This window comes from Numida meleagris, chromosome 5, assembly GCF_002078875.1.
Source record: "Numida meleagris isolate 19003 breed g44 Domestic line chromosome 5, NumMel1.0, whole genome shotgun sequence".
NCBI lineage: Eukaryota > Metazoa > Chordata > Aves > Galliformes > Numididae > Numida > Numida meleagris.
Window position 1 is genome coordinate 19,732,424 of NC_034413.1, and position 11,935 is coordinate 19,744,358.

The 11,935-nt window shown below is 39.6% G+C and overlaps 1 protein-coding gene across 2 annotated transcripts in view; it reads right to left on the reverse strand.

The window, feature by feature from the left end:
• The window catches only part of USP54 (ubiquitin specific peptidase 54), a 100,003-nt gene extending 88,144 nt beyond the window's left edge, over positions 1–11,859 (reverse strand). Inside the window, exon 1 of one of the 2 annotated variants that reach the window (XM_021400775.1) lies at positions 11,747–11,859. The gene's annotated coding sequence lies outside the window, so the exon portion shown is untranslated. Of the gene's footprint in view, positions 1–2,083; positions 2,234–11,746 lie in introns of those variants that run through there. The other variant, XM_021400776.1, reaches the window with a different exon arrangement.

Sequence of the window (11,935 nt, forward strand, 5' to 3'; positions counted from 1 at the left end):
CTTCTATTTTTTCTCTGTATTTTACTTTACTTTACTTCCATGCATCTGAAAGAGCCAAGCAAGCAAGCTACATCACCATACTTAATAAATGAGGCAGACTTAGCATAACGTCTAAATATGTAAGCTTAGAAAATTAATCTCCCAATTACTTAAATAATATTATCACTTTTTAGTAGCACATCTTGAAAACCTATGCCATTTCAAACACGCACGCCGTAGATTTGCCTAGCAATTTTGCCTGACCAGCTCTTCTACTAAGCAAAGTTATATTTCTGACAAAAACATAACAGCTAAATAAGCAGTCAAGTGACAAAACCCTCATCCTTTAGAACACAAAGCTTTCAGTGCTGGCACTGTCTAGAAATCAGAAGGTTCCAGCACACATGTTTTCCTACTACTTCACTCAGTGGGAAATTCACAACTCAGAAAGCACAAGAAAACAGATTCCAGACATAAAAATGTCCATATTTCTAATCTTGAGTTGTAGCCTAAGGCTGCAACAGCCACTGATGTTGCAGAAATTCCCTCTAGAGGAACTTCTGCCCGTAAGAGGGAGCTTACTCAAGCTGTGGATGCAGAACAGATATTATTAAGAAGATCACAGGTGCTGCTGTTCTTCATCCTACACTAAATTCCATATAATTTCTCCAGTATCTACCGCAATAGAGGAAAAATTTCCCTAATGACTCAAGAATTTCCAAAGCAGTTTTGCCTTAAAACTACAGAAAGATACTGATATTTCCTCCATTGAAATGTGTTTCTTTATAAAAGCGTCACATGGATTTTTGGCACTGATATAGTTTTCTCATTCCAACTTCCAGTTTTCAAAATGATGATTTCAAATGTAGCAATCTGCCAACAGGGCCAAAAGAAAAACAAGTTGTGACAATAAGTCAAAAGAAGATTAGAGAAAGGCACTGCTTTTTCCAAGAAACACGCAGATAAGTAGCAAACAGATGCATATGCTTCCTCTCTCTCCTCAAATTCAGAAATCAAAAGACAAAAGTGAATGATGCTGAGGCAGAAGAACATTGTTTTCTGTCTCCAAAGTGATTTGGATGATTATAGCATGCAAACAGTGTGGTACATTTCAGGAACTATTAAGTAATTAGATTTTGCTTTGAAAAGCAAAGACACGAGAAAAAAAATTGATGCACGTACTTATTTGCCCAATAGCTTTCTCAGGAAGCTTCTATTATTATAAAAAGGTACAATGCCATGTTTCAAAAGCCAGAAATCAAGTGTTGCAAAATTAGTTCTGTCTAGACTTGTATGTGTAGTATTCCACTAACACTATTATGCTTTTACTATGTCGGTCCCTCCAAAAGTAATGCCTCCTATTTATTTCCATGGAAACTACAACAAATACAAAGAACACAATAAAATTACTTGATAGAGCAAATTCTCAGCCACAAAACACTATGTTTCAGCATAGTCACCACCATTAGCAATGCATTTTCACCAGCCATGAGCAAAAACCTGCATTCTGTGCTCATAAACATCTGTACAAGTGGAGGTACCCCACTGTTCCTGTCATCACTACGGAAATGCAGCACCCACCACCCCACCGTGCTCTCATCCACTGTTTGGTCTCCATCAAAATTCAGTAAGCATCAATGAATGTCAATGGGCGCAGCTATTTCTGCACAGAGGAACTCCATTACACATCTTTGCTTCATATTCACTTCCATGTCAGACACCATTGTCTCAGACTGCCCCTCTGCTGCCATCTGTCACACAGCAACAAAATGCAATGGAATACTGGCAGGAAGGTTCAACATCTACTGCCATCCCACCAACATCCGCCTCTGACCTTATGAGCCAACATAATAAAATATGAGGCATTATTTCTGGGAAAGCTTTCATACGTCAGTCATAAAAATCATCTCTGAAACTGACTGAAAGAAAAGCAAAAAATAGTTTTCCAAAAGTGTATGGAGAGAAAATTCATCTGTCTAGCAGTAGAAAGTACTACCTATCAGCTACTGTTGCAAACAGACTTTTCGCGTGAAACTTTATGGGATTTTTTTTTTTTCCTTCTGAGAAGTTAAACTGCTTGTGAGATGAAGGATTAAAGACAGACCTGGTCAGTTTAACAGATGGTCTTCATGTCGTCACGCTTTCCTTAAAAGTGATGGAGGGTTTATCACCCTCCTGAAGATCAAGAGTTTTTCCAAAACCTCTTTTGCTCTTTAGTTTGACAACACTGACCTTCATATTCAGTAGGTTGCTTATTTTGTTTGTTCCTTGTTGTTGTTTCCTAGAACACAGGATGATGGCATAAATATTAAAATTTTATAACTACACCTCTAAACATTATGAATGGACAGAGGGAAGAAATTTCAAGCAATCATTTCTACACCAAAATTCTATTTACTGACTACCAAACCACATGGTGGGAAGGAACAATAAGTTCACGATCAGTGGGAGGGGGAAACGTGTGGCAAATTATTTCTTAAACTACTTTACAATTGTCACCATGTGCAGTCCAAAAGAAGCAGCTGGCTCTCACTTAAAAAATTCTCACCAGAAAACATCACCAACACTTACCTCAGCGCGATATAATTTGGCGGAGTATAGTGGCTGTGCAGAACAAAACCTCGTAGCACCAGAGGCTCTGCTAAGCCAGGCCCTGAGCACAGAGCTGTCCTTACAAATGCACAAATGAAAATCAGTGGTCTGATCTTACTCCAAAAACAAAGGCTAAGACTGAAACGTAAATGGGTATTTAAAACAAAACTGACATTAAGTCTTGGACCGGTTTCATCAAGAAAATATTACTAGAAATAAGATTCCTTCCCTCCCAAACCCCACTGTAACTTTCAGCTGGTACTAACCTATTAATAAAGCCATAGTAATCATAATATAAAGACATTAATTGTGTTAGTTTCTATAACTTTGCCTTTCTCATGATCAGCTCATACTGTTAAATAATAAAGAGTGTGATGGACAAGTAAACCAGAACTACAGAATAATAGAAGCTAGAAAGGGCTTCAGAGGAAGTCTCTAGTCTGATGTCATGCTCAGAGCATGACCATTAGGTCAGATCAAGTTACTCAGGGTTCTATCCAATTGAGTCTTGAAATCCTTCAAGGATGGAGGCTGTACAACCTCTCATTAAAATGCAAGACTGTTCTCAAAGAGAAATAAGAGCTTCTTACAACCAATTGGACCCTCTCGTATTTTAATTTATGCCCACAAATTCATAAAATATTTCACATGCTTCATGACATAAGTTGCTGCAGTTATTTATGAGTGATTTTCACAAACCAAGAGGGGTTGTTGCTACGACTTGACAAACGTCTGCATTAATATCCTATTCAGAGCAGAGAACTATTGGCACTCCAGTATCAGCTCAACAGGCAGAGATGACATAGTAGTGAGAATTTCTTATTTAGAATACCAGGAAATGCCTTTGAAAATTATCAGAGCTCACGAAGAACTGTATTTCCATTGTTACATTGAAGTAAACATTGAAATTCATTATACTGAAGCAAAAATTTGAACACTGGTTATGGCCACTCACAAATATAAGCAATTACAATATAATAATTAATTCACATCTTTTCATAATAATATTGGCGCTGGCATTTGGCATTCAGGTCATTATTCAAATTAATTCCAGACAAGCAGGAATAATAAGAAGGGTAACCAATGGAAAACTGGTGATAATGTTGTGCTTTCTCATAGATACCACAGAAATAAAGTGGAGGGGTAGAGACACGGGGAAAAAAGCACAACTGCTAGCATAACAGTTTCCCAAACAGCCAGGGACAGCTAACTTTGAAGTAAAACCATTTAGATACTTCACGTTTCCTGCTATGAAAACACAAGTAAAAACATCCAAGGATGACTGAAAATTCTATGATCGAGTAGAAATCTTATTTTAGGCTTTGGAGTTCTGTTCAAACAATTTTATATACTTTCTGATTTACTACACATACATGAGAATATAAAAAAAATATTTCAAAGGTTAAAATCCATTGATAAAGACTTATCAATCCTAACTCCAGTACAAACAGTACATACGCTCCCTTATCAGAGGAAAAAGGAGTTATATAAATGTGTAAGTGATGCTCTTAACTAAGCGATACTGAAGTTCAGCTGTATTTGTTGAAGTGGAGTGAAGCAATTCAGTTGGGCACAACACTGCAAGAGCCGGCTGTTTTCCACCTTCTCACCCCCAAACGCTCACATACACCTTTGCAGAGTAATCCTGGAAAAGATCCTGCCCGTTCTGCTGCTTCTGCCTAGAGACATTCCCAGCACACAGTCAGGTAAAGCAACTTCAACTTGAAAACGTCACTCCTAATCCTTAGCACAGCAAAGCTCTCTGTTCTGGTCAAGATGACAGGGCTCCACCATCTTTTTCATCTGTGAACGCTGCCAGTTCCTACCAGAGCAAGGACTGAATGCAGTGAAATTGCTCAGGTATCTTATCAGCCTGCAGCTTTGACACCAGGCAAACAGGCAGAGGAGAACTGATTACAGGCAAAAAAAAAATGAACAAAGAAAAAGACAAGCGGCAAATATCTTCATTTACATGATAATTGTATCACTGAATACAACTGATAATTGTTAACAGTAAATGGACTGACTGCAGAAACTACTAAGCCATCTTACTGCATCTCCCAAAAAGAAAGACACATTTGCTTTGAGAAAAATATGTATTTCTTCCCCCCCCCAAAAAAAAATCATTTCTACATCAAATTCCCTATCCTGAAACCCAGCTATCTAAAAGGAGAAGACAATACTAATACTGTTTTGCTAATGGAAAAATTGCATTCTCTACATGCCTGGTCTTTCCTAAAACGACACGATTTTAAGAGAAGCATTTAAAACTGCATTCTAAAGATTTTCCTGAAAAATAAGTGGAAACCGTCTGGCCTAGAGAATTCAAACAAGTTAGCAGGACCTTCTAAACAGCACTTTCAGTGAAAACTGCTGTTCATCCTGCAGTGCTGCCAAGCTCACACTGCAACATTCTTTCCTGTCTCTCTTTAAAAAAATAATCATTAAATCTGTACTTCAAGTCTATAAAGCATCCATAATAAAAAGGATTCTAAAGTTTCCGTTGGCATTTCCTTTTAAAAATATATATATATATTTCAAATATAATAGATGATATACGGAGAGTTTGTGTACATATAAGCACTGCATAATGTTTCACAGTAATAATCAGAACACAAAGCACAGAGAACACTGTACTTTACTAATTAGAAGTTTTATGAAAATTTGCTGTGTATTTATTAGCATGTCTCACGTAGAGCATAATGAAAAACTTTCAGAGATCAGGAAGAACATACAATTACCACTTTTTTTTTTCTTTCCCTTCCACGGCCTATTTTCTTGAATAACTCGCAGAACTAGTGAGGACATTAACCTGCTTCCATGTCACAGTAAAGGTCACGTACCACTGTGCATTAGCTATTGTTTATGGATCCATTCCACTGGGAAACGCAGTAGAAGGATTAGAAAGAATGTTGTTATCCTACGCTGTGTGACACTCTTCTCTCATTGACTGTTTCCCAGAATACCTTTATTTTAACATTTTGTGGAAGCACTTACAGAAGAATCCTCCTCTTCAAACAGTCTCCCACATCTGAATCACTCATTCATATTTGTAGCCCATTCATTACTTTCAAATGTCAAAATGTAATAAATCGCATTTAAGTATAACATCTAAGAATGACATGCACCAAACATTATCTACTACAAATACCCACTTACATTTTACAGCTGTTGGAATTAATAAGATAGCTGCTATTTGCTTAAGAGCGTAAAATGCCAAACCAAGTTTCATGCAGATTAAAAAAAAAATTAGTTTCCTTTTACCCAAAGGCTTCTTATCTGCAAATTGTTCCCCATACACAGTATGCAATGTGCAGTTCTACGTAAACATGGGTAAGCCAAACTGTACCATAAGAACCAATTCTAAACAAGACACTAATTCGTGATCACGTGTTATTTATTACAGATCATGCTATCTGCTTCTGCCATTAGCATAATTAACCTTTGGCACAGTAATTACTTACTGCTTATTTGCAATGTATATACTCATAAAAAAACTACTTTAGTGCCAAGAAGGTTTATACCATTTTATAAGCTTAATTACAGATCAAAAATAGATGTCTACAGTAAACACAGATTCACGGTCTCTATTGAAACAGGAAAGGAAAGCAGCCGAGTTTTATACAAAACAAACAAAAAAACCCATATTGTTAGAGATGACAGGGAAAAACAATTCCAAAAGAAGAAATGTAATTCTAGCCTTCAAATTTGAAGGACTGCAAGCTTGATCAAATCTACGCATCAAATGAATTCCAGCAGAACATAACAAGCCAGGGCATACTGCAGAATAATTAAGCAAAAGATCATCATGGTTCGTGTCCTTTTTCAGGCAACCACAATTCAGTGAACTCTTACCCACCACACAAAACGGTATCATTTCATGCTTGGAGACACGTTCAAAAGAGGGAAACAATTACAGCTAAGGTCTAAATTTAAAAAATCAGATTCCCCCAATTAAAAAGAAAAAAAAACAAGAATCAGACACTTGACATTTGCTTTTAATGACAGAAGTCCTGGAAAATGAGTCCAGTGAAAAGGAGTAGTAAGAATTACAGACCAGATACCAATCATGCTCAGTAGACTAGAAATACCATGCAAAAAAGAAAGGTGCTCCTCTAAACTGTGGTGTTCTATCAAAAAAAAAAAAGGGGGGGGGGGGAGAAAACAGATGGGACAAAAGATCTGCAAGACAGTACGGTCACATAAGCCTCGTTTCAGTAGTAAACAAGGCAACAAATTCTATTTTATATTGCCCACAGAAGCATCTGACCGAGATCAGTTTTTTCCCATCCCCGATCCAGTTTCTAACGCTTTTAAATAAAAATCAGGACATCTCATAAATAATTATGTTCCTACAGATTACATGAAAACCGATGGTCAGGTAAAAGAAGAACTGATCTGCACTTCTAGTGAGGGGGAAATAGGAGAACCCACCCCTTACGTGGTTTGACTTGTTAGCAGGTAAATCAGTACAGGCTGTCCACAGCGCTTTCTCTCATTAGAGGAAAGGGATAAGGAATAAAAAGACACAATCAAAATACACAGGAATGCAAATTTTATTTTTTCTGCAGCTCACAGGAATTATGACCTGCAAACAGTAACTTGTTTTATTAACCTTACAAACTGAGAATAATGTGGATAAGTATTTACATTTCTTAACCTCTTCCTGTTAAGTTGGTTGCCTAGAAACATCTTACCTCAGAATGAATGGAAAAACTGATTACGTTCTCCTATTGATTATTTAGGACATTTTGTTGAATTTATTTCATGAAATCTACGGAGTAGAAAAAATTTCCCATTATACTTTTTACATCATTGAACACATTAAGATATGCTGTGAAGAACAAATGAAGTTGATGTACAATAATGATAGTATATTCTGAGAAGTCCTCCATAGATAAATACAAACCTGGATACGACACGCAGAAGGGTTGGTGGAATGACTCAGCTCCTAATGATATTTCATTTAAGTTCACTTTCTTAGCATCAGCCCAAGTTATTAATAACTCCCCGTATGCTACTTAGCTCTGCGGATTCATTTTCCTGTTAATGGTAGCAATAGGTTCCTTGTTAATGGTTTTAAGATAATGCTGGATTTTGCCATATGGGTGGGTTTGCATGAGGGTTTCTCAAGAGAAGCCAGGGAGTGTAAGAAATTGTTGCTATATTTAACTGCCGTGTCCTCACATGCACAGCAGACAAATGGAATGGACAGTGTTCCAGCATTTACAAGTGCAAATGATGCTCAATATTTACTGCACGTTCTGTTCAAGAGGACTACAGGGACTTCAAACAAGACAGCATATGGATAGATCAGAGGATGGGTAATGGAATGCTGAGCTTTTCACCCCTAGGTCACTAGTTCAAATCTAAACTGGTAGGTAATGAAGGAAGCTATTACCATCTGACAGTTTTGGCCTTTGCACATTGTTCTGTCAGGCTCTGCCCATTTCCCATCAAGCTCAAAATTCACCATTACAGTTTGCATCCCTGCAAACAATTTCACTCCAGCAAAGTAACTCAGACTGATAAGCAACTTCTTTTTCCTTGGATCCCATCCCCAGACCAGAAAGCACCAGAGGAACAGTGAAAATTACACCACCCATATCATAGCACTTAGTTCTTTGGATAAATATCATTTCTGCCCCTCAAATACCCAATTATAATTACCTCTTTGACTACTAGAGGGCATTCAGGGCTTCCTCTTAATTAAAGAAGGCAATTAAGAAGACATATCAGTATGAAGGTTTTGAAACTAAAATTTCACAGCATTCAAAGAAAACGTATGCAATATCTCATTCAAAGATGTACTACCTAAGTCTGAAGATTTTGAAGAAAACAGGCAGAAAATGTTCTCTAATAGAAACACTGAAGTTAACATCCACTTTGTTGCAATGTATTTGTAGCCAAAATGCCTAAATGTTTGTAGGAGCAACACTTCAGAATTAATTTCCTGCACACAGATTTAATCCAGACATTGATTTATTTACAAGCTACCATGAATGATACTAAAGAAGTTTTTAATTTATGTTAAACTTACCGTTTAGTCCATAGCAGCACATAACTTTCTACTTGCTTTAATAGTTTGAACAAAAAAGCCTGTAAGTCTTAAAACCATATATAGCTTCTTCCACAGCCTCTTAATAGTTTGACAACAATCACAGCGAGTGCTCTGCAGGTTTACCAGGTACTTCCTTTCCTCTACTACTCCACTGCTGATGTACTGAAGTTTTACCCACCTTTTCCAACAACTCTAGAAACAGAACATTTAATTTCAGGAAAGCCTCAACAGGTTAACTTCCCAATTGAGTCAACACACCTGAGTTCAGCAAGCTGAGGGATTTACACAACATCCCACATTGGAAAGGACCCACAAGGACCACTGATCCAGCTATAGAATCAAAGTTGCACAACTGAGCAGCATCCTATCTCAGCAAAGCATTTTTCCCATGTCCCACAGACAAAGTCTGGTGACATTCATCTAAATCACTTAATTTTCTCAGGTCACAGAACAGGAAACACCATGCATCAAGTGACATAACACAGAGAAGGGAAGGGAAAGGAATAAACCACATGCGCAACTTGCTTGCCAGAAGACACAGTAAGAGACCTATCTATTGTCTAACACGACTCGAGAAGTATCAAGACTGCAGCCAGATGCTCCTCCTAGCAGCCTCAGAAGGCGCAGGCCCAAGGAAAGGGGGTTGCCTACAGATGATGACAAAATCTTAAAGACTAAAGACTGCCTATTACTTGACATGCAATTAGCAGGAAAAGAGAGAGACTTGTGCAAGATGATTAAAATTCCTCAAAAATCACCAGCAAGATTTCTTGCTGCTCCTCCCTGCCATCAAGCATTGCACATCTGTGCAAAGAAATGGCCTTCAGTGATAGAAATGAACACTACCTTTAGAATGGTGACTGCAGCTGCTGTTGATAGAAAAATAAATTAAAAGGCAAAGCTTGGACAAAGGCAAGAAGTAGAATATGCCATTGAACAAATTAAATTGTTTGAATGAATGCAAGTAGAACACGTTATGAAAGTGAAGGGCATGTAAGGAATTTAAATTTCACAAAGTTACATGAGCAAAAATGAAAAGGTTAGTAAGTTCTACAAACACCAATAAGTACATCTCTCACACAGCATACTTTTATTGGATCTGAACACTAAACAAGCACACAATAATAAAAAGTCACAGCTATTCTCTTTTTCCCTTTCAGCCTCCTGCCTCAGTTTACACTTTATATCACCAGTCGCATTTTGCATAGTTGCACAGTAAGTCATTTGGGACAGCAGCAACTGTTCTTTGTATCCATACGTTTACATAGCTCCCAAATACAATGGAGCCTCAATAGTGATCACTATGGATAGAATCTCCTATAATTATCATGTAATACCTAAGAGCTCTGCCACTATTATTTATCTTTCGGTAGCACTGCTTTTTATGAAGCTCTGAAGACTGAGAAATACAAATACTTTGTCTTCTGTGTACTCTCCATGAAAATTCACAGAAGGTTTAATGCCTAATAACATCATCAGGACCGGATAAAGAAGGATTTAAGTTCCCGTTATCCTTTTTAATGAACTTGTGATGACAGTCCCAAAATAGACTATTAACCCAGAACAGAGAGAAAAACTGACATAATTTTGCCTGCACTGACTGAAAGAGATGAACTGAAATGTTTTTATAGCCATCAGCAGCACATTTTCCAGGTTCTCCAAGATACCTGCAAGTTTTATCTGTACTGGACAAATCAAGCACACCCTTCTCCCATCCCCCACTGCAAGAGCACTGGGGGAAAGGCTTCCTGACAGGCAGTGCTGAGCTGAGAGGAAAAAAGGTTCTTCTTTTACTCAGTATGAATGATATGCAGCATGCTTGATTAGACACACCTTCGATTAGGTGCTGGAATAGAATTTAAGGAGAAGCCAGTACACTGAAATTACCCTTTTTTCTACCTCTTCTTAAACAAGGACTGATTTCCAAAGACTCATTCATTTTTTAAGCCCCAGTACATTTCTTGCAACCATTTTTAAAAACTGTCATGTTTAAGTTACATATTACCTCATGGGTTCAGTTCTTTGCGCATCAATACACATGTGCCTATCTAAATCGCTATTGTTTTCCAAAGCTGCTACTGAACTCCTCGCATTCTGCAGAATAAAACTTCTAGTCTTGGATTTGTTTTCAAGTCTGAAGAACAACACAAACCCATAGAGAGGTTTGTTTTCAGTGCATACTTCTTTCTTTCAAACGTCACAAGAGATTCTACGATTGTTTTTCCCAAATTTCACATGTGTGTTTTCTTCACAATTTTAACACTGAGAATTTGTTCTGAAATCTGAAAAGCTCCTTGGATTCCTTTCACATGCACAATCAGCCACGAAAGCACACAGAATTACTGCCCTCGGCAGAGGCCAGAAAGCCACTGCGTCTGCAACTTTCTGAAAGCAGAAGGTGAGTGCTGTGTGGTTTATATTTAGGGCCGTAATCCTTGAAATCCTCACACATAATCCTCCTCCTCAACAAAGGGCTTCAAATGGAATCACATCCTGGAGAAGCAAACAACTTCTGGCTTTAAAAGTAAAAACAAGGGCGTGCTTTTACTTTCCTTGGGCTCTGTTAGAGAAAATGCAACAGAGGGGCTAAGCAGCTTCTTCTCACCAACAACTTCTGAGTAAGTTTAAGTAAGTTGGAGCGGCAACGATCAAGTTAGTGCCCGCTATAACGCAGCACCAGGGCTGCTCGTTCAGAAATTCCCCGCGATGGAAGACCCCCGCAGCCCGCGCCGTGCCCCCCTCGGCCGCCTCCCGCTGCCCAGGCCGCGCGGCCACCCGTGGAGGTGCGCTGCTGCACAGAGCCGGGACACCGCCGGTACTGCTCCGGGCACACGTACGAGCCAGTCCCTCACCGGGATTTTTTTTTTTATCTCTGAGGGAGCGGACCGCAACTATTTCCGAGCGGAGAACCCTGGCACCTGGCCGCCCCGACCCTTCAGCCAGCCCGCCTCGGCCTCCTGCCCCCGCGCAGCTCCCGGCGGGACGGGGCTAGGACGGGGCAGCGCTTCCTCCCGCAGCCATAGCCGCGCACAGCCGCAGCGGGGACGTGACGAGGCGAGAGGGGCGGGGAGCGGGCCCCGAGCCCGACCTCGCCCCGGGGCGGCGAATCCCTACCTGCCGGCATCCCGCCGCAACGCAGAACATACCCTCCCCTAAGCCGCCCTCATCTCCCGCTGCTATAGCTACGGGGAGCCGCGGCGGCCGCCTCTCGCGAGAAGCGCCATCTTCCCGCGAGAGCCCCAGGCCGCGCCGGCGGCGGGGCGCCTCCTCTCGCGAGAGTGTAGAGAGACCCCTGTCCCTGGC